The sequence below is a fragment of the Lactuca saligna genome, chromosome 7 (assembly GCF_052625555.1).
Source record: "Lactuca saligna cultivar CGN05327 chromosome 7, ASM5262555v1, whole genome shotgun sequence".
NCBI lineage: Eukaryota > Viridiplantae > Streptophyta > Magnoliopsida > Asterales > Asteraceae > Lactuca > Lactuca saligna.
The window spans coordinates 139157263-139183948 of record NC_136423.1 but is presented as its reverse complement, the minus strand read 5'-3'; the positions used below and the strand labels follow the sequence as shown (position 1 = coordinate 139183948).

Sequence of the window (26686 nt, the reverse complement as noted above, 5' to 3'; positions counted from 1 at the left end):
TATATATATATATATATATATATATATATAGTAAATGAATATGGAAATAAAAGGCATTAAAAAATATATTATAAGCTCGTAGTTTCCACTTTAGATTGTTAATCACTTTACTTGTTAATGTAATCATCTACTCTGTTAAATAAAAATCATTTTTCTCAAATGTAATGTTCTCATTAAACTTGATACATATCATTTTCTAAGATTTTTATTTTTCATTTGTCATTTTCTTGTGTTTTTTATTTTTTTAAATTTAAAATCTACATTTTACTAAGAGTTTATATATATATATATATATATATATATATATATATATATATATATATATATATATATATATATATATATATATATATAATCATTCAATTAAATTTCAAAATAAATGTTTTACACACCACTGCTTCTTTCCTTCCTATTTCAAATATCTTAGAATTAAAACTTAAATCATTGATATCACGCATCCAATTAATTTGTTCATTCAAATTTTATATTAAACTTCTATTTTTAATAAATTTATATAAAATACAAGTCTTACACCTAATTTACTAATATATTAAGATCTTTTGCCACGTCAACATCAACATATAATGTCATATTAGACAAAAAAAAAATTATTCAACACAAAATAATGAGTGATTAGTAAAAAAAACAAAAACTATACAATAAAAATGTTTATTCGTTTAGTTTTTAAATTTTTTTTCCCTTAAAGATAACATATAATTGAAAGTCAAAAGGAACCGATAAAAAAATCAAATTAAAAAAAAACATTAATTAAATATCCCTATAATTAGAAAATGATTTCTACTAAAATGGGACTGGTCAACTTTATTGTGTAACGGTGTACATATGATCTGTGATCAAAAGTGAACATCTTACGTATGAAAGCCAAATGAAAGAGAAAAAGATGCCTTTTTGTCCTTTGTCCAGATCATTTCGTAAATAATAAAATGAGTTCTTATAAAAAATATCGAGGAAATGTTGTTTTTATGCCATATGTGTGAATTCTAAGATATGGTTGAAAAATATAACAACTCTTCAAAGTATTTATTAAAAATATCACTAAAAAATACATCATTCCATATATATTATTATAAGAAATTAAGTTTTGTATTACTTTCAATATATTTCATATTCTTTGTATAAAAATAACCGTATGCAAAGTTCTTTTTTTCTTCTAAAATTTGGACTTCCGTTAACATTTTGGTTTCTATATAAATACGAATGCTAAACAAATGCCTGTTTCATCATAATCACCACAATAAAACTATTATCTATGCAATTATGTTTCTCTAAACCCCAAATTACAAATAAAATTAATTACTTATAAATATTTTTTTTAATAAAATAAATCATAATCAAACAGCTATGAAGAAGCCAACAAAGCAAAACAATCTGTTCCCAGGTGTACTGAACAGCTCAGGTTTGTACTTTTAACAATTTTTTATTATTTTATTATACCTAATTATTAACTGCCATATTTGTTTTTGTCCTACCTCATTACAAGAAAAATCTTAAATACCGAATATTCTCCTATTCCAATACCCACACATAGCTTTTGTCACATATAATTATTTAGTAATTATATAGAATAAATTCTTTCTTTTTCTAATCTTCTTTTTCTTCTTCTTTATTTTAAATGAGAGAATATTAAATAAGAGTTTAGAGTTTATTAGTATTTATAGTATTACCATCGAAATATATGATTTTGTTTTGCATTAGTAATTTATTAAGTGGCTATTTTACTTTTGTATTTTATATATTTTAATTTCTTTAACTCATTAATACCATTTTATTTTAGTAATTATATTTAAGTTTTACATATTATTTATTTATTTATTTCATTAAATCTTCAATAATATTGTATTTATGAAATATTAAAGTTTGTAGCGATTATATGATAATATATACGTTTTTCTATATGACCATATCATATTGTTTTTTAATGCTACTTTGTAATATATATACTAATTATTTAAATATTAACATTTAGTCATATTTCTTTAGATACCAATATATGTTTAGAAACAACAAATTAAATGGTTAGACTTTATAAAACATTTTAGATCGATGAAACTGAATTATTTAACTTTTAAAAAGTTTTGAAACAAGTTGACCATTAAATAACTCTTTCAAAAAAAAGTTGACCATTAAATAATATTTTTAATAACTACTTAGAGTTAATGAAAAACTTATTTAACAAAAATAAAAAGTCATAATATTAGGTCGTCTATTGTCGATGCCTTAGCTCCTAAGTACAATATTACGATTCATTCCCTTATCCCATTTGTCATCAAATTTGAATATTATTATATAACAAATTTGAATATTGATATTGTTATTGATATTGTTATTAATATTAATAATCATTATTATACAAGATCTAATAATTTAGTTTTCATATATACATATCAAATTTAGACCAAATATTATCAAATAACAAGTCATAATTCAAGAGCAAAACAATAACAAACAATACACAAAATCTTGATAATGTAGTTTTCATATAAACCGATGAAAATTCTCACAATTTACAACCCTAAAAACCACCAAGAAAATAAGTCATAACAAGAAGCAAGAACATAAGAATGAAGTTACATTCTTGAATCTTCCATAAAATCCCAAGTCATTACAAAAATTAAAACAAATATCCAAATCCCAGAATAAACTTTTCATAACTTGAACTCTTATGTACCAATTCAAGCCTTCTTTTAAAAACACGCCTCCAACAAGAAGCAGCAACACACAGCAGCCAAACTGCGAAAGATCATACCAAATCATATAAAAATTTTCCCCAAAAAACACCAAAATCGTTAATAAGTAGCCATAAACCTAATTCAATAATGAAAACCGAAATACTTTGATGAAATATCGGCCTGAAGCACAAGATCGTAACAAGTCTATACTCGGCTAGAGACGAAAAAGTCAAAATTAACAACTGGGTTGACTCAAAAACTGAAATTTGAAATCTAGAAACCTAGATCTGATCTAAACTCTATCAAAATCGAATCAACAATTTAGAGGGTATCAGAGTAATTAGTACTTACCAGCCTTCGAGACAACCGCTGCTTTGTTTTTGCTGCTGCTGCGGAGGAGGTTGAGCGTACTGCGGGGCGTATTGGGGAGGATACTGTTGCTGCGGATACCCTTGCTGCGGATACCCCTGTTGTGGATACCCTTGTGGCGGATACCCCGGCGGAGGGTAGGCGTCTTTCGCGTATCCTTCTTGTGGTGGGTAACCTGTAATGATCAATTATCGAGGATAAGAAAATCGTTGACTCATGAACTCATCGGTGAATTACAGTGAAACCAGATCTTGAATGAATAAGCTAAATTCGATCGAATACAAGAACGGAAGTAATGAAATTGGAGAACTCCGATCATACCTTGAGGAGGAGGAGCACCGACGGGAGGCTGGCCTTGATTGTAGTAACTCATGGTGATGAAGATCGGATTTGAATTGCAAGTTGTTGGTGTCACCGAAGAGAAATTGGGGTTTTGGGGTTGTTTGTTGGGATTTTATAAGGGGAGTTGAGTGGTCTTTTCTTGTTTTTGAGTGGGAGTTTTTTCTTGTTGATATCGGAAAACAAGAGCGAATTAGAAACTTAACCGCGTACAAGACGTGTAATATTTATGTTTGTATTATTTTTTTTCAAAAAATATTTAATGAAATTGTGAAATTTAACATAAAATATAAAATTTACATTTGAATATATGTCCTGATATTTTTTTTAATTAAAATAAATGCAGGTAATTTCATAAATGGATTTTCACAAAATTAACTATTTCAAAAAAGTACTATAATAAGTCAGTCAACTAGAATCTCATCATTTGTAGGATTTTCATCACATGTTAACATGTGGCTACCAAGTTAGACGTAGTCTATTAAAGAAAAATGAAGGTGTCTTCGGAAGAAAATGAGTCTGCTATGCATCAAACTCATAACTTTGCGGGTCACCACCTCTTCCACTAGGCTAAGACTAGTTTTATGTTTGGGATATTGATTTGAAAGGGGAGATTGTGAACAGTTTAAAAGTTTGGGTTAACAAATTTTTGATTTTTTTCACATTTAGTTTTTTCGTTATCTACTTGCCACTGAACTATTGAATTTGTTACCGGTCATAAGGGTAAAATGTGAATAGTTTAATAGTTCGGTGACAAATAGATAATGGAAAAAAGTTTAGTAACTAAATGTGAACAAAATCGAAAGTTTGTTTCCTTCTAAAAAAGTTCAATGATTAAATGTGAACAAATTTCCCATTGTATTATGTTTTACCAATATTTATTTTTGTTAAATTCTAGCAACATTTGTTGGTGTAGAAATCTATGAAATAAAATAAAAAACCCCGAAAATATATTAAAAAAAACAAAAAACCGAAAACGAAATAAAAAACCAATGGTTTGGTATTTTTCAAAAATTAAAAAGTTGTAAATTGGCTCGAATTTTATGGATGTTACAAGTTGGTATCAGAGACTTGGTTTGAGTGAAATGGAAGAACATTTGTGTAAATCCAGTCTCAAACTAAGGAAAACGTTTTCAAAATGATTTTTTAAATAGTTTTCAAAATAAAGGAGGATGCGAAGTGTACGATCAGTCGGAGCCAGTAAGTAGACCCCAAAATACCCTATAGTTATTTGATTATGTGATGTTAGAACAACATGCTAGTACTAGGCTAGAGATTTTCAGGAATTGCATGATAAAATTGCATGATTACATGATGCCTGCTAGCCTAGGGTTTCCTTTATACGAGATTGACATCATTATTGTAGTTATTTAGTGTATGCATCAAGGTTATACATAATTAAGATCTTATAGCTTGAGAATGTTTGATTTGGCCTTATGTTTTGTTCTTGTCTGATTGGGGGCTTAGGGTAGGATTGGATATTCGAAAGTCTATAGGGTCTAGAGTTATGTATGGCTAGCATACTCTAGTGCTACGGGGTTGGTGGAAGTTTCATTAATGGGTGAGTTGTATGGGACCGGTAGTCCAGTTATGAGATATTTAGCATTCCTCTGGGATTGAGGATGGAGAGCTCGTTATGTTTATGTATTTTGTTAGGGTGTTGTGATGATACTTGAGACAAATATGGGTAGGTGTGGAAGGTAGTATGGGTCCGTACTACTGAAAGCACAGGACCCGTACACGTAGCAAGGAAGTCACAACCCCTAGGGTTTGGTTGGGGTTAGATTCCCTGTTGTTTGTTCGAGTTGTCTGATATCTTCTGTATATGGCTATACAGAGCTTTGTGATTGGATCCGGGTTAGGATCGGGATAGGTTGGTCAGGACGCCCCAGCAGTGCTGAGGTTGTCGATCAGGAGGGGCTTGTGTTGACAGAGGACCGAGTTAAGGAGATCATCCGCGATGAGGTGGTTGAGATTGTCCGGAGTCAGATTCCGAAGCTGTTTAGGTCTATCAAGACCGCTATGATGGAGTATTTTGATGACAGATACGTAGCCCTAGTTGAGACGGCTTCCGTGGCAGGGGGAGGAGCCGTTCGGGGCTTCCAGTATCGGGACTTCGACAATACGAAGTCCTCGACTTTTTATGGGATTAAAGACCCTATCATAGCCATGAGGTGGATATCGGACATCGAGTGGTGCTTTTTCACATGTTCCTGCCCGGCCGTCCAGAAGGTCAGGTGTACCCTGAACATGTTGAGGTCCGGGGCGAAAGACTGGTGGAGGTTGATGACGGGGTCTTATTCGAATGAGCAGAGAGTTGCAATCTCTTGGGATCGATTTAGGGAGATGTTTTGCTCCCGCTACATTCCACGAGTCGAGCGTGAGTGGTTAGCTCAGGAGTTCTTGGAATTGAGACAGGGTATAGAGTTGGTAACGGATATCACTTCTATGTTCACTGAGAGGGCGATGTTCTGCCTGGAGTTTGCTTCCAAGTTGGCTCAGATAACGTGTTATCTGAGCATGCTTAAGACTGACATTAGATAGTTTGTTGCTACCCAACGATGTGATACATTGCTGGACTTATAGGAGGCCACTAGGTGGCATGAGCTGGAGATTGAATTACAGTTGCGAGAGCAGAGGCAAGCCTCGGTGCAGTCCCAACCGGCGCCGAAGCGGTCCAATCTCGCTAATTCTAGGGTTAGGGGTCAGGGCGGTCGCATTTGTGAGAAGTGCGGGAAGGGTCATACCGGAGTTTGTAAGTCCGGTGGTGCGTACCGCAAGTGCGGAAAGGAAGGACATTATGTGAGGAATTACCGCCATTTGGCCCCGGTTCAGGATGTTAGGATTTGTTATCACTGCCATCAGGTTGGTCATGTGAAGGCCAACTATCCACAGCTTGTCGCAAGACCGATGCATGCTCCAGCGTCGTCTACATTGAGGATTACTGATTTACTTGCGGGGGTCAGGGTGGAGCAGAGCCTCCGAGGGCTTAGGGACGTGCTTTCCAACTTACAGCAGAGGAGGTCAGGATAACGCCATATGTGGCTTCTGGTATGTCTCTATCTTTTATCTTACTGTTTTATGATTATATTGTGAAATATCTCCTCCTCATTCTGCATGTATCATTAGAATATAGGAAGGTTAGGGGAGTTTAGTATCAAGGGGTTGTAGATGGTTAGTCTCCAGGGGCGTTGGGAATGGGGAGTTAGGGTAGAGGATCAGCTGGGAAACGTAGATGCAGAAGGGTTCAGGTGGGATATGGTTTCTTTGAAGGTCGGTTGATCCATGGCGGGAAGGTTGTTCTACGGAAGTTGCTCATTCCAGGGGTAAATCGTTCCATAGTTAAAGGTGATGATACCTAGTAGGAACGGTTGAGTTGTGTTATGGTTTCACCGCTAACAGGTAGTAGTTAGTGTCCAAGTTGAGGAGAGTTGGAAATTTTTAGATGGAGCATCAGCCATTGAGGGTTCTTTTAGCTGCCAGGGTTCGACAGTGCATTCAGTGGGTATGCGGGTTATTTAGCGTAAGTGGTAGGCACACGGATCAGGGAACAAACCACATATTTTTGAAAGGATGGATGATCGGCATGAGGCCCAAGATTAGGCTAGGGTTAGCTTCCATGGAATGGATCAGGAGTTGGGAACCCCAAATGGGTGAGAACAGTCTGCATGGGAAGGATCACCAAAAGGGATGATCCAGGGAGATAATTAATAGTTCAGAGCGGTCCGGATAGACTGAAGGCTGAAGGGGCATACCAGTCAGGCCGAAGGCTCAGAGAACGGTCCAGACATGCTGAAGGCCCGGAGAGGCAGTCCAGACATGCTGAAGGTTCTGAGAGTGGTCCAGATGGACTAAAGGACTAGTGAGGCGGTCCCGTCATGATGAAGACTCCGTATGCATTATAGATCTATGCGTGGGTATTGAGCATGATGTTATGCTATTGCAATCGATAGGTCTGTCCCCTAGTTTTGAACATGCTACTGGAATATGCTGAAGACATTATGTGGGATTAGATAGTTATATGATCATGTTCCGAGTATATATATGATATGGTGTAGCAACTTGTTCTAAAAGTGGATATTGTGGAGTGAGGTTTCAGTATTGTGACGCTTTTTTGTGTTGGGAAGGACTTTGATTAGGCCCTTTTGGGCAGTAGAGGAGGTATGAATCTCCATGGTGGAGTGTTGGGACAACTGAAGTGACGACAACAGTGTTGATAGGTTATCGGGAGCATTCTAGTCATGAGCTGAGGGCCGAAGTGAGCATACCAGACTCGTGTTATGGGCTCAGAGGCAATCCAAACCTATGCAGAGGACCTTGTAAGGGTATTATAGTTATAGGCCATGGGCATAAAGATTTTGTTTATTTTGTCATCTGTAGGGATGCGTTCAGGTTAGATCTTTCTCTTGATCATCTATGACGACACATTATATGTGGGTAGGGTTGAGGTGGTCCTGCTCTATGCAGTATGGCAAGATACCTGGTGCGGACCGACTAAAAGTCGTAGGCACGGAGGATCAAGAGGAGCGGTAGGGTTGAGGCGATAGGACAACAAACCCTGAGAGTTTCAACTCGATGATTGAATCGATTCGACATGTTGGTATTCCAATTTAGGGTATTCCATCCCGAGGATGACTGAACCCTATGATTGTTTGGACTCGTCATTGGTATTCCCACCCGCAGGATGGTATGGGATAGATATAAGTGACGTATTGGTGGGCTGGTAGTGGTAGGTATGTTGTTAGTGGTAACCACTTGTGGGACTATTTTCTATGGAGGTGGTGGATGGCATGGATCGGCATGGTAAGTTATCTTAAGTATTAAGTAGACATCTTTCTCTGATGGTCTATTAGATGGCATGTTGTGCTTCATCGAGCTGAGGTGGTCCTGCTCTATGCAGTAGGACAAGATACCCGGTGCGGGCCGACGGTGAGTCGTAGGGGTAGGGATTCAACAGAATATAACCCATGGTTCTATTTTGGGTAAGGACTTCAGGTTCTCAGGGCGGAATAGTCTGCTAGCAGTTATGGAAATAGAGGTAGCGATGGATAGTTCGAATGGTCGGCCAGGGGGTCAGTTGAATTGTAATTTTGGGACCAGGAGGAGTACACTACGTGTACATAAGGGTATGTTGAGCGTACTACGGCGCGCCCTAGTACGCTAGACGTACACTTGTGTATACTAGGTGTACTCATAAAGGATGATAACCCTAATATCTCGGGTTAGGGGCTATATAAACATCCTTATGGATCATTTTCTCTCCTCCTTCTCAGCCTCCATCTTCTAGAAACGTTCCCAAACCCTAGTTCTTGTGTGTGAGTGAGTTGGTGGGTATTTTGAGCTCTTGAAGGTGAAGCCATTACAACAAATAGTTGAAGAAGGAGATTGGCTTGTAGATTTGAGGTTATGTTGTGACCTAGAAGCTCCAAAAGGTAAAAAGCTTCAAACTTTATGCTTGTAGGTCATGGATCTAGCCTTTCTAGCATTATGGAACCATTTCTTGTCCCAAATACCCAAATATGGTGCATGATGCATTTTGGCCGAGGTAAGTTATCCTTTCTGGACCTTGAAAAGGTCTCAAGTGATAAAAATGAGGGCCCAGTGGCTTAAGATGACCCATGCATGATGTAGAAGGGTCTTAATGGATTAAGACCTTGGATTAAGAGCTTTCTGGACGTCAAAAGTGATAAAGTTTGAGACTTTATGAGTCCTAGGCACATTTGGTCACTGGATCTGGAGTTTAGGCTTAGTGCTTAAGCCATTAAGCACTTATTAAGGTTTTGGTGAAACCCTGCGTATGCCAGCGTAAGGTTCTATATGCCCAACGTACTAAGTCAATGGCCCATTTTCCAGTCAATGCGAGACTCGCGTATGCCCCACGTAGCGTTGGGGTATGCCCAACATACGTCTTCTGTGGACTTTTGGTGATTTGGGCTTCGGGTTTGGGCTACTTTTTGGGCTAGTAAGGTTTGGGCCTTGCTGGACTTTCTGAGTTGATTGTATTGGGGCAGTTTTAGTGATAATGGATCATGGGGTTAAGCCCAATAAGGAAGTTGGGCCTAATTTAGTAAATTGGGCCAATAATGGGCCTTGCATAAAGACTATCAAGGTTATGGACTTGGAATTAGGCCTTGGCCCAATAAAAGGGAATGGTCATGATGGATTGAGTGGACCTTTTTTCCAAGTTTGTTATGTTTTGTAATGACTTGGTTTTTTATCAAGTGATAGTTCGGGATTTTCAGTGAGATAGCAGTTCAGGAGTTCGTTTCTTCAGTTCAGATCGGCGTTGCGAGGTGAGTTATCCTCACTATATCAACAGGGTCTAAGGCACCAAGGCCGACCCTTTCTCGGATTGTATACTGTTTTCGTTTGATATGCTTATTGATCTATTAGATATGCTTCCTGGTAGTTAGGATGGTATATTGTTAGTGACCGGTTAGGTTGGTATCCTGGTTAGGATGTTACTATGCTATATGATCTGTTAGAGCGGTTATTTTGTCTATGGACTATTATGTGATTATTTTTTATATATGAACATGGTTATTTTTTTGGGGTTGGATTGAGGCGGGTCATGCTTTGTGCTGTAAGCCAACATACCCAGGGCGAACCGGATAAACTGTAGACCCGAGAGGGTACATAGTCATAGCCCGAAGGCCCAACGAGTGGTCCGGATAGGCTGAAGGCCCTGAGAGGGCGGTCCAGACGTGTCGAGGCTCGTAGAGTGGGCCTGACAGACTAAATGTTTGGTGCAGGTGGTCCAGTTATACTGAAGACTCACGGAGTAGACCATGTGGACTGAAGGCCGGTGCGGGCGGAACCAGTCACACTGTAGACTCAAGATGCAAGGTTGTTCTGTATTTGTTGATATGATATAATTATGGTATTTTTGAGGTTGGTATTTTGGGAGTAACTCACTAAGCTTTTGGGCTTACAGCTTCAATTTATTGTTTCAAGTTCAACGAATGACCATGGGAAGGCGAAGGCGTGGTCGTACATTTCCTCGATTGATGATTATGATTTTTGGGAAGTCTGATGTCTAAACTATTTTGAAAACAAATTGTAATGACTGGATAGTTTTGTATGAATTAAAAAGTTTTAAATTGGCTCAAATTTTATGGATGTTACACACAAGCATGCTTTATCTAAACTATTGGAAGAATCGACACACAACACATCATTTCCTAAATTATCTACAACCATCATAGTTTCATATATTCCATTACAAGGTAATGCTTCAATATAGAAAACACCATTAAGATAAGCATTAATAGAACCCTTTTTATTATCAAATGAATATCTAAATCCTTGTCTATATAAACCATTAAAAGAAATGATGTTTCTTGCCATATCTGGCGAATAACAACAATTATTAAATCTAGTCGTAATCCATTAGTAAGCACTAAAGCGTAAACTCCAATCTTGGTGACAGTCGATGATCTTCCGTTCTCCATGATCAAGTTTATCTTCCCATGCTCCATATCCCTATTTCTTATTAGGCCTTGCAAATCAGAACAAATGTGAAAACCACATCCTGTATCAAGAACCCAAGAAATAACATTTGATGAATCATTAGATTTAATAGTGTAAATACCTGGAAAGGACGGGTTGATCTTTCCATCCTGGATATCTTGTAGATACTTCGGGCAGCTTCATTTCCAATGCCCTATTTCGTGGTAGTGATGACACTCTGCATCCTTGGGGTTGAAGTTGGGTTTAGCATAACCAACCTTGGTTCCACTAGAATAAGTACCATCATGGGACTTTCCCTTATGGTGGCTCTTTGAGGAAGACTTCCTTTTCTTACCCTCTACTTGCCCAATTTCCAAGACTAGGGTAGTAGTAGGAGTAGGAGTAGGAGTTGGTGCAACAGACTTGTCTGTGAGGTTACTCTCGGCAGTCCTCAATAGACCTTGCAGCTTGCTTAAAGTGACCCCCTCTTTGTTCATGTGGTAGGTCATGCGAAACTGGTTGAAGCAGGGCGGCGGCGAATGAAGGATGGTGTCAATCGCCAACTCTTCATCGAAGTTAACATTTAACTTCAGTAGACGGTTAACATACCTCTGTATCTTCTGCCGATGAGCAGTGAAAGACTCTCCGTCTCTCATCTTGGTTGTGATCATCAAAGTGATGATCTCGTAACTCTCTTGCCTCTCACTTTAGTGATACCTTTCAACCAGGCCCTAATGCATTTCGTAGGGATATAAGTCCTCATGGGCCTCAAAGGCAACGATCTATTCGGGAGTGGTAGATTTCATGTCCACCTCTTTAGGTCCTTGTTAAGGACATATTATTTGTCCTTGTAGTGGGTGACCATTCTTATGTTATGGATCCAATCATTGAAATTGTTTCCGTTAAAGATCACCCTCCCACACAAGTTCACGAGTGATAATGAGCAAGAGGCATTTGAGCCGGAAGCGTTGTTGTTCATGTTTGACATCTGAAAAGGAAAAGAGACAAAAGTTTATTAGATAAGAATCCCCAATTAAACACCCAAATGAGAAACTGGGGCTAGGATCCAACAACATTATTTGCAATTTAGAAAAGGGATGCCGTAATCTAAACAACAAATAACTTGAAGGTAAGTGAATAACGATTCACTAATTTTCACCATGAAAAACAAAAAGGAAAAAATTAAGTTTTAAATGTATTGAAAACTACTAGATCTTTTGAGATTCATTGAACTTTTCAATGGCATGTTTAAATCTCGATATGCCCCTCGAGTTTGTGACTGGGATGCCGAGGATCACAAAACATGGTGTGAATAACCATGCGAATGTACATGGTGCCCCTAATGTTACAATCACCTAATCGATGTGCCGGTTAACCACACAGGCTCCATCGATTTATGACAAACATCAAGTCACCCTTTTCCACCTCTTCTTAGAAGCCAATTAGTGTGCCAATTATCCACACATGCTCCACTAACATCTTAGCAAGGGTACAAAGTGTAATTTCATGGAATTGCATCAAATTCACTTTTGCCTAAAGTAACTAAGATTGAGAATTTTGTAAAAACATTTAGTTACTTTATAATTGTAACACCCATAATAATCAAGTCAATTTAAAACTTTTTCAAACATCCAACAACCATTTGTTATTACAAAATGTTTTCAAAATAGTTTAATATCAGAGTATCCTAGAATCCATAAGTCCAAAACACGAGGATGTGTACGGTCACACCTTCGCCTTTCCAAGACATCTAGAGCACCAAAAACAATAAACTGAAACCGTAAGCACAAAGCTTAGTGAGTTCCCCCAAAATACTCATACCCACAACAATACACATATAATCATAAACAACATACTAAGGGTCCAGTCAACCATTGGGTTGGAATACCCCCGACCCACAACCAACAGGTTGGAATGCCAACATACTATAGGTCTAATCATCCTTGGGATGAAATACCCCAGGCCCACAACCAATAGGTTGGAATGCCAACACATTATGGGTCCAATCAACCATTAGGTTGGAATACCCCAGGCCTACAACCAACATGTTGGAATGCCCACGTATTATGAGTCCACTCATCATCGGGATGGAATACTCACGACCCACAACCAACAGGTTGGAATGCCTAGGTCTATTGGCTTTCGCACAAAGCAGATAAGCCTCAACCGCCAAACAAATATATGCACATATAACAGATAATCCATAACAATCTATAGATAATACTCGATTTAACGGATCATCCCACATAGCACATAACACCATCCTATCTACCAGGATGTCGATCTAACAGATCATACCACATATCATATAATATTATCCTACCCTTTAGGATACCGATCTAACATATCATACTAGAATAACATAACCAGATAACAATCCAAAGGGCCATTCTTGGTGCCTTAAACCATTAAGTATAGTGAGGAAAACTCACCTGACACTGTTGAAGTCCTGCAGATACAACTCCAACTACTGGTTGATAGATTCTCGAACTGTCAACATCAAATAATACCCAATTAATAATTGGGCTCCAAGCCTAAGGTCTAACTCACACTACAAAAGCCCAAAAGTCAAATAATAGGCCAAAGCCCAACATATGGCCTGATTTTCCAAATTAGGCCCATACCTCTACATGGTATTTCCTTAAGGTCCGTCCAGTTATTCCAATCCAATTCCCATGGCCGATTATCACATAATCATACAGGCCTAATTATGGCGCATCTATGGCCCAATTTTCCAAATTGGGCCCAAGTCCTTTACGTGGCCCTTACCTCAAAGCCCCTTAACTATTCTAGTCTATTTGCTTAATCTTGGATCGCCCATTAATAAACCAATCATCAAGGTCCAATAGAAAGGCCCAACAATAAACCCAAGTGAAATTAGGGTTTCACATAAAATGACGATTAGGGTTAAGTGTTTCTCACCCAACCCATTAAGGAATTAATCCATTAAGTCCATCACTCATCTAAATAACTCATATGGTGTGATTGGGCTTAATACACACTTCCATTCCAATGGCCCAAATGTGGGTCCCGATAAGTCCAAGCCCATAAATCCAATATTAGGGTTTTTTAAACCCTAATTAGGGTTTCCAATCCCATCTTAGCCTAATAGGCCCAAAATCAAGTCCTTAAGCCCATTAGGGGTTTCCTTAGGTCAATTAGGGTTTATTACACCCATTAGTCACATGTTTGGGCTTTTGGATCCATTAGGGTTTCATTAGGCCCATTAAGGTTTAATAGGCCCATTAGGGTTTTAGTCCTTTGTCCAAACATCCAACAAGCAATCCCAACACAACTAAGCACATAGCCACCGACACGGCAGTCGGTGGCGGTAGGAGGCGGCAACCACCACCCTACAGTGGTGGTTTGAGATTTCTATTATTATTTTGGCACCATTACAATGTACATCTTTATAAAAAAAACACACTAATAATAACACACACGCACAGACACAACCACCCTTGTGGTGGCTGGTGGTGGTAAGTGGTGGCAGTCACCACCTCATGGTGGTGGTGGTGGCTGTTCTCATGGATTCTAGCCAAACAAACACCCCATCCATGAAATAATACTCACACCACATGAGCTTGAAGCAAATGCAAATACACACTCGCTAGAAACGAGAACGACCACCTTCTTTGTAGTGGCAAATGATGACCGAGCAGCCAAAGATGGTGATGGCAGCGGACGTCGGTTAGCCCCCGATGGAGCCGACGCAATAAAACAGAAATGGGGAAGGAGAGGTGACACAATTCGTCACCGACAATAGAAACAACGACAACCCCACACTTGCTTCTTCCGATCGTCCGCTATCACAACTTCCATCGACGGCCTTCGTCTTCAACGGTTGTAGGAGCGGCGATGGCGGTTGGGGTTCGGTGGTTCACACCGTTGTTCTCAACTCCAAAACGATCTTCAATGGTTCCCTCTCGGCCATTCACGACGTCCGGCAGTGAAGTTGGACACGAGATGGTCGTCCGATGGCTTGGGACTTCGACGATAAGGTGGTAAAGGAGTGGGGCGGCGATTGGACTCAACGAAGCAGCCGATGGCCGAGCTTGTCTTCAGCAATGGTGGCGACTCCAAAAATGGTTTCTTCGGTTTAGGGTTCTCCAAATGCGATGAAGGGGGAAGACACGATGTGACCACCCGATATTTCGAGACAATGAAATGTTACACCATTCAAATATAGGTAAAAAATTTAACATTCCTAAAATCTTATTTGGGTTAAATAAAGTGGTAGGAATCGTATCAAGGTTTTCGTGCATATAAAGAACACTAAAATCCGAGTTATAATGAAGAAGTTATGACCAATCTAAGATTCGCAGCAAAAACCGGCAACACTGATAGACGTAAAACGCGAAGTTTTAATACAATAATTTTTAGCCTTAGGTATCTAAATGAAAGTTTTAGATATCCCAAAACCGTAAGCATACATAAAAAGAATGCCCAAATCTGACTTCATATAAGGAAGTTATGATTTTTTGAAGTTTCAGACATAACAGTAGACAACTAAAAACTCGAAATCGAGATCGAGCGGCTTTTTGCCAACATGACCTAAACGAGAATCTAAGATCTCATCAATGGTATTACAACGGTAAAAAAGTCTGGTAAAATCGGACATCGGATGAAGGAGTTACGGAATTTTAACGGACTTTTCCTGTCCCGGCCTATTAAAAATATAATATTAAAAATAAAGTCAAATTTAGCCGACGGAGTCTAAACGAAAGTTGTAGATCGTAGTCTCACCTACGTGTGGATATAAAGAACGTCGAAAACAAAGTTTGTATGAGGAAGATATACATTTTTGAAGTTTATTGAATAATTAAAATATTAAATTTAATTATAAATACCCAATATTTTTAAAGTTCATTCTGATGTTTGATATGAGATTTTGATACATTGACAGTTGTTATGATATTTTTGAGATACATGATTTTTGATTTTTATATGATGACGGTATTTGTGGTTTTATTAATGATTTAAAAAAGAAAATTTTGGATCATATTTTTTGGATTTTTCAAGAGTTCTCCCAGATACGCTTGATGTTTATACATCATATGGTGCTCCTTCTGATTCTCGTGGGAAATCAAAGTCTCGTTAGTAATTCAACCTTTTTTATTATATATAAGATGACCAATTTTGATATTCGTTTGCAACATTGAGCATGCTTAATGGAACTTGCATAAAATGATGTTTTGGTAGTTGTTCATAGTCTTTAATCAGTAACTTGATGTGGATGATAAGAAATACCACCTTTTCAAATGTGTGTTAAAATTTCTTAATATTAAATCTCAACTTGGCTTTGTAATTCAACATCAAGATCATAAAAGAAAGAAAATGATGTTTTGATAGTTATATAAATATTTTATATTAAATACACAAATTTAAAATAAGACTGAAGGTGTGTAGTTGATCAAGGCCCAAAGATCAGGTGAACTTTTTACATCTTATTCGAAGTTTATGGTTAGTTTGGTTCTCATATTATAACTAATACATAAAATTATGCTTTAAAAGTAAAAAAACATTATATTTAAAAACGAAAAAATATATATGGTTTAAAATGTAATATATATATATATATATATATATATATATATATATATATATATATATATATATATATATATATATATATATATTACATTTTAAACCATATATCTTTTTTCGTTTTTAAATACAATGTTTTTTTTACATTTAAAGCATAATTTTATGCATTATATATATATATATATATATATATATATATATATATATATATATATATATATATAATTTTATGCATAATTTTATGCATTATATATATATATATATATATATATATATATATATATATATATATATATATATATATATATATATATATACATACGGTTTCAAATTGAAAATGGTCGACATTGAACAAAATTGAAAAAAATGATGTTCGATTTGGAACAAAAAAATAGAGTGTCAAAATCGGGAAAAAAATTAAACTTAGTGTAAAAATCGAAAAAAGTGAAAACTTAGTGTCTTTAGTGGGGAAAAAAATTCAACTTTGACACATCAACATGTCATCTCAGCATGCCACATCATTAAAGCCAACATGTTATCATGTCACGTCAGCAGGTAACCGGGTTGACCGGTCAAATGGTTAAAATTGTAAAAAATTTGGATACAGTGTTAAATTTGTGACAAAAAAAAAGTATCAAATTAGACTTTTGATATAAACTTAGTGTCTTTTGTACTATTTTATCCTTATAATTAATCCCTTTAGTAATTAATGGTTAATTTGGAACTTACTAATTGCTAATTGAACCGTTACACTATATATTAAAATTGTGTGTTCTAAACTACAGTAAAGTTGCAAAAGTATTAGCAGTTTTGGTCCTTTGTTTATTTCCCTGTCACTTGTGTCAAATGGGTTTATTTTTATTTTAACCGCTACACTTCTAGTGTTTTTGGGTTTTGTCAAATTTCGTCCCTCATCAAATATTGTATGCATCCTCCTCACTATATGGTCAATGGCGGTGGCTGAACTGGCTTACTCACAGGTACGTGTCGAGTTCTCCTTCGCTACCGTTTTCTTCTCCAATGAAATGCTTACAGATTATCATCTCCCTCTTTCTCTTTATTTTTCTCGATTAAAGGCCATTATCCAGAACTTTCTCTATCCCTCTCACCAAACACCGAGTCCTGCTACATCGGCGAAGAAGAAAAACACAACGATCCTACAGACCCTCTTCCAAATTAGGGTTCAAATCATCATTGGGTTTAGGGGAAACGATGGTCGACCGATGAATAGTAGGGTTTTTAAGGTGGGTGTTTGGCTTGCAATTTTGGTTCGGCCGACTCGCTCTAATACAAGGTATGCAACTGCTTTGGTGTCGCAAGATAACCCACACACAAATGACTTTGGTTCGTTGAAAGAGATCCCAAAAGGCACAATTGGCACCTTCAACTTCAGCTTTAGCCTACGTGGGTTTCCAGCGTCGACCACTGCTCCTCAGAAACAGACTTCGGTCTCAACGAACTCAATCAGAAGAGGGATACTTTGTTTCTTACAAACAAACTTCAGATGATGTCTTTATGTTTCCGATTTCTTACATGTGGCTTCAAAGAAGAGATATCAGAGATGGAAGCCAGTGAAAAACCTCCATCGGTATCTCCATCGTATTCTTCCTTTCTTCAATTTCGCTCTTTTTATTTCTACTGCTTTTGTTGGTATTGTTATGTTGTTTTCTAGGGTTCGCGTAGGGAATCTGGAAATCCTAAAAAACACGAACACAAAGAACCATGTGCTAATAATATCCGTTCTGAATCGATCGCATTTCGAAGATTATGTTATTTCTGGTGAAGAAGTTTTATCTGTACATTTTGTTGATTTAAACTGATTGTGCGTAGTAAAATCAATTCATTATTTGTGTGTGTGTGTGTCAATGGATTCGAATAGAGGGGCTAGGAGTTCGAAGAAGGATTCGCGAAAAATGGCACCTCCAATCCTATGTTTAGCTTTACCATCGGAAACGGGCCGAGTTCTCAGTATTCAGTCTCACACTGTTCAGGTTCGTTCCACTTTTCGTCCTCTACCACCGTTTGACTGGAAATTTGTTTGATTTATTATGAATTAACATTCGATGATTGATCAAAATCAGGAAATTAGTTGAAATTACAATGGTTTTTTCTTCTTCTCACTGCACTATAAGTTCTAGCAATGGAAGTTCTCCACTAATTTACACAGCTTTGTGTTTATGACTCTGTATGTTCATCATCTTAAGCCAACATTCAGATTTGTTTACTACAAAGGATCATGCTTAGACTGACAGATACTGAATCATGTTATCAAGTTTCTCTCTAAAATTGTTCTCTCTCTCTAGGGTTATGTTGGCCATAGATCTGCTGTCTTTCCACTCCAATTACTAGGTTATGATGTTGATCCTATTATGTGAGTGCAATTCTCAAATCATACATGCAAGTTTAAGTGACCCCAACATTGAGGGACATATTTGTGAATTTAAATATATCCATGGCTTTAACAACAACAATAGAATTTTGCAGGAACTTTCAAGGGGCAAGTTCTAAATGGAAATCAACTTTAGGAGTTAATTGAAGGCCTAGAAGCCAATAATCTACTATACTACACACATCTATTGACTGCTATTTTCTATCTTTTTTTCTAATACAAAAAAACATTTTCTTCAACATTACAACTTAGAAAAAGTGTTATTGTTTTGTTGATGCATTTACAATTATAGGTTACATTGGTTGAGTTTCTTTTCTCGAAAATGTATTAGAAGTACTTAAAAAGCTTCGATCCATTAATCCTACACTTACATATGGTAAGTTGTCATTTTTAGCATCCAATCACAATTCGCATACGTGTTTTGTTTTTGTGAAATATATATAAATATAATGTGTGTAGTTTTGTTTTTCCGTTATTAGTTTGTGATCCAGTGATGGGTGATGAAGGAAGGCTGTATGTTCCTCAAGAATTGATGTCTATGTATCGTGAAAAAGTTGTCCCTGTTACTTCAATGTTGACTCCCAATCTGTTTGAAGCTGAACAGTTGACTGGATTCAAGTGCTTTTAATTTCATCACACAAAATTTCAAAACTTTATTAATTTGTTAGACATATGATTTGACATATTTAACCTTCTTCAGAATTGCTTCTGAATAAGATGGACGCCAACCATGCAGGCATCTTCATGCTGCTAGCCCATCAAAGGCTCTCTCTCTCTCTCTACTATTTATATTATTATTTTTTTAATTATTTATTGGAAGTCATCAGAAACAAAAGGTACACATTCAAATTCAATCAATCATTATAAATTATAGCAACTTAATTTTTTTTATTTTTAATTTTTTTTCTACTGCTTACAACTTTCTTTTTGTTTCTTAATATTTAAAAATTCTAAATATTATAGAATCAATTAGGTGTGAGCATGGATGTTGTGTATATTGGTACGTGTTCTTTTTTTTTTTCTTTTGATGTATACTTAAATTTTCATATTTTGGATTACACATGCAACTACTGTTGGTTTGCCTCAGTTTTGAACGGTGCTTTTATGGAGAAGAGAAAATATAATTTGCTTTATCCATATTATTTGTTTTCTTACTCCTATTGTATGGATTTTCTTAGTAATTATATGAAGATTTCTTTTATATTGGTTTCCTTCAACAGAGGCTAACCACAGTATAAAGAAAATAAGCAACGTTATTAGGATAATTTACTTTATCCATATTATTTGTTTTCTTACTCCTATTGTATGGATTTTCTTAGTAATTATATGAAGATTTTTTTTATATAGGTTTCCTTCAACAGAGGCTAACCATAATAGAAAATTTTAACAAATGTATAGGTAATAAAATCGTTAAAATCAAGGCAACTTTATTGTTGCTCACTGACATTTTCTTTATTAAATGATTTTACAGATTGAAGAGAGCAAAATGGAGAATGGTGGGTATCATGTTTACAATTGTGTACCTGTCCTACAAATGAGTATCATGACGTTCAAAAAATGAATTAGTGGAGGTATAATTTATTTTTATATTTTTTTATAATACTCTTTTCATACCAAAAAGCATACAAAAATAGTAGGTTGCTTTAATTTTTAATATATAAACAACATCCTTCTTTCATTAGCATATTACTTTCACTTAAAAAAAACATTCCATTTTCATTAGACAGAAACTTTCATTTTTAGGACAAATACATATAGGCTGCTTCTTTTGTTCTTTAAAGGCTGTAATGAAATCTGAAGTTGGATTGAATCTGTTATTTTCTTTGTACCATAGGGACCATTTTTCTAATTCACTCATTTCTTTACATGCAAATATAAACCAAAATTAAACTTTATAGCAAATTACATTTATAATTTTTCATGTAATAGTTTTGATTTTAGGGTTTCTTAGTTTTTGGTTATTTGATGCAGGTCATTTGAATAACCTTCCTACTGCATTGCTCCACGTTTCAACCAGAGGCCCTGTTAAGGTTGGTTTACATGATTCTTAGATATACTAACAGAGAGTGTGACAACTATTAGTGAATTAAAAAATGAAAAAAAAATTATAACAGTTAGGACATTTTTATTTTGATACTATTTGTGATCGTTCTGAGGATAATGTTGTTTATGTTAACGAACACTGGAGGTTCACTTTCTTATGTGCTTTCTTATGATCTTTAAAACATATAAATTTCTTTCCTATTACATATTATCAGGTACCTACTTCTTTCTATGGTTGGAATTTTACAAGGGGGATAAATTGGACCAACATTTTACAAGTAAATAAGGAAACAATCAGAAGGCTATGATGTTCTTTGTGGAGGTATATTTCATTTTTTTAAATTAATCTGATGTATGATATAGCAACATGTTTTCATGTTGAACAATAGAATGAAAGTACATTTCTGTTGAAGGTGTTAGTTGGGTTTTGCAGATCACAATTTCATACGAAGGCCACTCCCTTATTTCATTAAGATGGAAACCATAAGGAATTCAAATTTTAGAGTAATCATCATACATCATATTGATGTATGGTGATTTTTTGTTGTACTATTATGCAATTTTTTGAAATTGATGCCATTTATGTATTTTTTTAGGGACTGATCATTTCTGATGTTATTTTAAAGCATGTTGTCTCAACATTTTGTTAACATGAAATAATTGTTGAAATAACTAAAAGCTTTCCTTATTATAGCATTGTACTTCAAAAGTATAATGGTATAACAGAATACTGACACCTTCCGTCCCGCGCAACGCGCGGGTAACCATCTAGTTGGTAATTAAATCAATATATAACTAGTTTTTATATATTTTTATCAATCCAACGTAGTTTTTCATTGTTATTTTTCTAGTTGCATACTTGATAAAAAAATATGGTTATAATATAAATAATACATAATTATACATAATGTCACGGTTAAAGTATAAATAAATTTGTATTTATATAAAAATATGATTCTTAAAAGTATATTTTTTACGGTTCAAATGTGAAAGAAGAATTATTTATATGGTTTGAAATAAAATGGACAAATTGAACAGGATTGAAAAACAGAATGTTCGATTTGGAACAAAAAATAAAGTGTCAAACTTGAAATAAAGTGAAAACTTATAAAGAAAGTAAAACACACTAACAATTCCCAACTTGAACAAGTTATTCACTATAAACCACTTCGATCCTACATCAACTTACAACTGAAACCTCTCTACATTCACACACTCTCAATTGATTACATAAATCTTAAGATCAATCTTACAGAAGAACAATCTATGAGTCTATCTAACCTAACACTAAGAAAACCCTAATACGAGAGAGTTCTATATAGAAACAAAGTGAATGAATGAAACAAATGAGATACAATAACACATTAAATACATCGGGTTAGCTGCTCCATTGATCAACCCAAGACCCGCGTGTAAACCCGACACCCTGCATAGCAAATTACACAAAGTATCCAACAGAAAGCAGAAATATACAAAACTTACCCACATTAAGCATTAATGTTTAGTTTGATAATATGAGAATGATATATTTCAACACCCCCCCCCCCCCCCCCAAACTGAACATTAATTCATAGATAAGGTTATTATTTTTTAAAAACATTAATAAGACCAAGACGATTAGAAATATATTCATGTTGAGCAAACCCTAGTGCTTTAGTTAAAATATCTGCGTTTTGATTTAAAGAATCAATTTTATTTATTTTAAAAACACCATTTCCAGTCTTTTCTCGAATAAAATGAATGTTAATTTCAAAATGTTTGGTTTTTTCATGAAACACAAGGTTTAAAGTCAATTCAATGGTTGATTCATTATCACAAAAAAAAATATTCACAGGAGTTAAGCATGTTACCCCAAAATCAAATTCATTACCACAAAAAATATTCACAAGAGTTAAGCATGTTACCACAAAATCAAATAACAATTTCAAAATCTATATCACTTCACAAGCCACAGAACCTAATGCTCTATATTCAGAATCAATTGAAGAACGAGAAAACAATACTTTGTTTCTTGCTTTTTCCAGATACAAGTGAATCTCCAAAATATACAAGACAATCAGTAATTAATCAACGATTGGATAGACATTTAGCCCAATCAGCATCCACAAAAGCAACAGGTTTTAAAGAACTAAGTTTTGTTATATGCATACCCTTAGCTGGACTATCATTAAGATATCTTAAAAGTCTGAATGCAACATTTAAATGTGACTTATATGGTTTATGCATATACTGACTTAAAATTTGAACAACATATGATATATCTGGAAGTGTCATAGTAAAATAAATCATTTTTCCAATTAATTTCTAAAATTCAGTGACTCGGCGGGTTGTGTGTTCAAATCACTGAGTAGAGTTGGATTTAATCACGGGGGTTAAATAACCGACTCGACGAGTCAGAGATGCCGACTCGCCGAGTTGGCGACGTGTGAAGAAACTGATATGTGCATATTTAGCTAGATTTTTAGCATAAAGTTTTTATTATTTGTTAGCTAGTTATTTTCAAATTATGGACAAAAGGTACTTAATAGTGTTTAAATTGTATTTTCAGTCCAAAAGATATGCTCGGAAGCAAAAGGAAGTAGGAGAGGTGATCGAAAACTCGAGAACTGAAAAGAGAAGAAAAAGAGAAAAATCCTGAAGCTACTCGGTGAGTAGGAACGTCTACTCGACGAGTACCCACGAAGGTTCGCGAAGAAACACGTAAAGTCCTTGCCATACACGGACTCTAAAGAGGGGACTCGATGAGTCGATTATCTGCTTAACGAGTAGACCATGTTTTGTGAAAACTATAAATAGAAGCCACATTCCCGAATTTAGGGTTTCTATGGAATCCTTATGTAATTACTTTGCAATGAAGAAGGCATCTGGAGCTTTGAAAATCGTGTGACAACCCTATTCTTCAATTCTAAGAAGATTCAAGGCAATATAAGTTAACTTTTCTACTTTATCTTTGAATAGAACTATATTGGGATTGTTAGAATTCGTTTTTAGGTTTTTATCTGTTGTAATTATGAACTAATTCCTTTAGTTTCTATTTAGGGTAGATAAGTTTGCTCCTATGGATTGATTTATATGTAGATTGATTGTTTATTGGTGAATCTTGTTAAATTAAGCTTGTTAAAGAACCTTATACATCAACCATAACTATAATCTGTTAATTGGCAAGTAATTAAGAGATGTTCATGCAACCTAAATCCCTGGGTTTGGGGCTATTTAACGAAACTTATGTCCTCATTTCCGCCTCACCAGCTACCCTACTCCCCTGAGTGAAACCCGAATCGGCCATTGAGCTAAGAGAGAGTGATAGAGCTAATATTTGAGTGTTTTGGTGAAGCATTGGAAGAAGAAGAAGTGAGATTCAAGCAAGGAACGAGGAAAGGCTATGAGATCCAGTATTCATTCACTTGGAGCTTCTGTTGGAAGGTAAAAGTCATCACCTTTCTCATCATGTTGTTTAGATCTTGTTTATGAGAAACTTTTGGGGCTTTTTCCATATTTCCCTTGAGATTTGGTATGACTTGTGCTTGCCAAGCATTGAGACATCAGATCTGGAACTTGTGAGGTCCATAAAGTCCAAAGGTCCCAGCTTCATCCAACCATAAAGAGTTATTGTGCTTAAACACCTTGATTAGAGCTTTTATTCAGCATTATGGAGCAAACATGCCATGCATGAATGTAAAGATTTAAGCTTTACGTGACATTCGACCCATGGGAGGCTAGATTTAGAGTTTAGAGTGATAGATCTACATTAAAACGTCTGAATGAGAATTTGACTTAAGGGACTCAACGAGTCAAAGAGCTGACTCAACGAGTCAGTTAGGGTTTTCCCCGATAAGTCTGGAGATGGGTAACTCGACGAGTTGACGGGATAACTCGATGAGTTGAGCTGGGTTTTCATGAGGTTCTGAAGGAACAAAGGGGACTCAATTAGTCACATAGAAGCACTCGAAAATTCGGGTCAACATGAACAGTTGACTCGAGTGTTGACTTTTGTTGACTTTAGGGTTTGGCCAAGGCATGGGGTATGGGGACCATGGAGGGGTAAAATGGTCTTTTACCCATTCTATGAGTTTGAGAGAGAAGTTGAGATAGCTTATTTCGAGTGATAATTTAAGTGTTAATTAGAGATTATAGACTAGTTCGAGATTCATGTACGAGCTTATTACTTACTTGATTACGAGGTGAGTCTTCTCACTATACTTACCATGAGTGGTATCTATATGTGACCGGAGGGTTTTATGTGTTATATTGAGTAATTAATATCCTGCATTATGTCTTGTGATTTATGTTGGTTATTATTATTATTATTATTATTATTATTATTATTATTATTATTATTATTATTATTATTATTATTATTATTATTATTACTATTACTATTATTATTATTATTATTATTATTATTATTATTATTATTATTATTATTATTATTATTATGAGCTTATTGAGTTAAGACCGGAGGGTCCGCCCGAGCTGTGGGACCAAAGGGTCTCCACTGAGACACATTGACCGGAGGGTCGTATCGGGTAGCCTCGAGTGGCTAATGTGACGTGTATGGTATTTTGGGGATATCACTAATCTTCGTGCTTACTGTGTTATGTGTTATGTGTTTTAGGTACCTCTCAGGATCACAGGAAGGCACCGACTTGATTGTACACACACCTGAGTTGGAGATATGTTTTTGGAGGATACTGGATTTGTGATATATTCAGTTTTGGAACATATGTTTTGATAACTTGATAATTGTGGATCTTTATGATTTTGAAATGAGATTATTGTGTTTTTAAATAAAAAAATTTGTTTGAAAATTTACAACGTTACAAGTAGGTATCAGAGCGTTGGTTTGAGGGATTCGGATGCACCTCTGGGTGTGTTTGGACTCAAACTGAGGATCTATGAAAATTTTTCAAAATATATAATTTTTCTAAAATGAGAAAGAATTTAAGAGAAAACGAGTTGGAGCAGTGTGTATAATCTGTTGGATTAGGTGTCTAAGTTCATAACTATTTGTAGAATGTACATGACCCGATTAACATGGTCCATTTGGGTTGCATGGCATCATGCATTTGGATAGACCAAAATGAGAGAAATAACTCTTAAGGTTTATTAATATATTATAAGTTCTAATATATTAACAATATTATTTAATTAGTGTTGATCAAGAATTAATTTGATATTAATTAAGTGAACAAAAAAAGACTAATTAAATATATGGGTTGATTGTATAAATCACTCATACTTATATAGTGGGCTAATGCTCCATGGATTATCAAGTCATGCTAAAACCCATAGGATACTCCAAGGATGCTCCATGGTGTCTTTGAACCCATGGATCATGGAAATGAAGAGCCATGTCAAATTAGGTTTTACATGGTGTAACCCTAATTATGACACACTATATAAGCAACATGTTGTAGACCCAAATCAGGACTAATGTGAGAAACAATAGGGCATAGCCGATTCTTAGTGTGTGACATTTGTCTCAAGTTTATTCCAAGTGTATTTGGTGTTGTGTGAGACATTTGAGGCATTACACTTGGGGTGCTAGGCTCACAAGGTTCTCAAGGAATCCAAAGTACAACAAGGTATGTTTTCTTCCTATTTTTTATGATTAAAAGTTCCCATGTATGCTAGATAGGTTAAGAACCTAACAATTTTGCATGTATCATAGATAAAACATAGATCCAAGGTTTCTAGGGTTGCATGTACACCTTAGGAGTGTTAGAATGCTCAAAACCCATCAGTAGTATCAGAGCCTAGGCTTGTTTTCTTATTATACTTGCAAAATTGACTAAAAAATCAAAGTTTGTTGTTGTCTGCTCAACAAAGTCGCCGAGTCCATGAAGGAAATCGACGAGTC

The 26686-nt window shown here is 35.6% G+C and overlaps 1 long non-coding RNA gene and 1 pseudogene across 1 annotated transcript; one reads left to right on the top strand and one right to left on the bottom strand.

The window, feature by feature from the left end:
- Positions 1 to 2481: 2481 nt before the first annotated feature.
- LOC145006464 (uncharacterized) lies at positions 2482 to 3588 on the bottom strand. Its single transcript, XR_013662906.1, has 3 exons — positions 3381 to 3588; positions 3042 to 3234; positions 2482 to 2751 (listed from the first exon to the last, which is right to left on the bottom strand). It is a non-coding gene; the product is annotated as an uncharacterized LOC145006464 (long non-coding RNA).
- A 14719-nt stretch (positions 3589 to 18307) lies between these two features.
- LOC145007290 (putative pyridoxal kinase BUD17) overlaps positions 18308 to 26686 on the top strand; it is a 51861-nt pseudogene continuing 43482 nt past the window's right edge.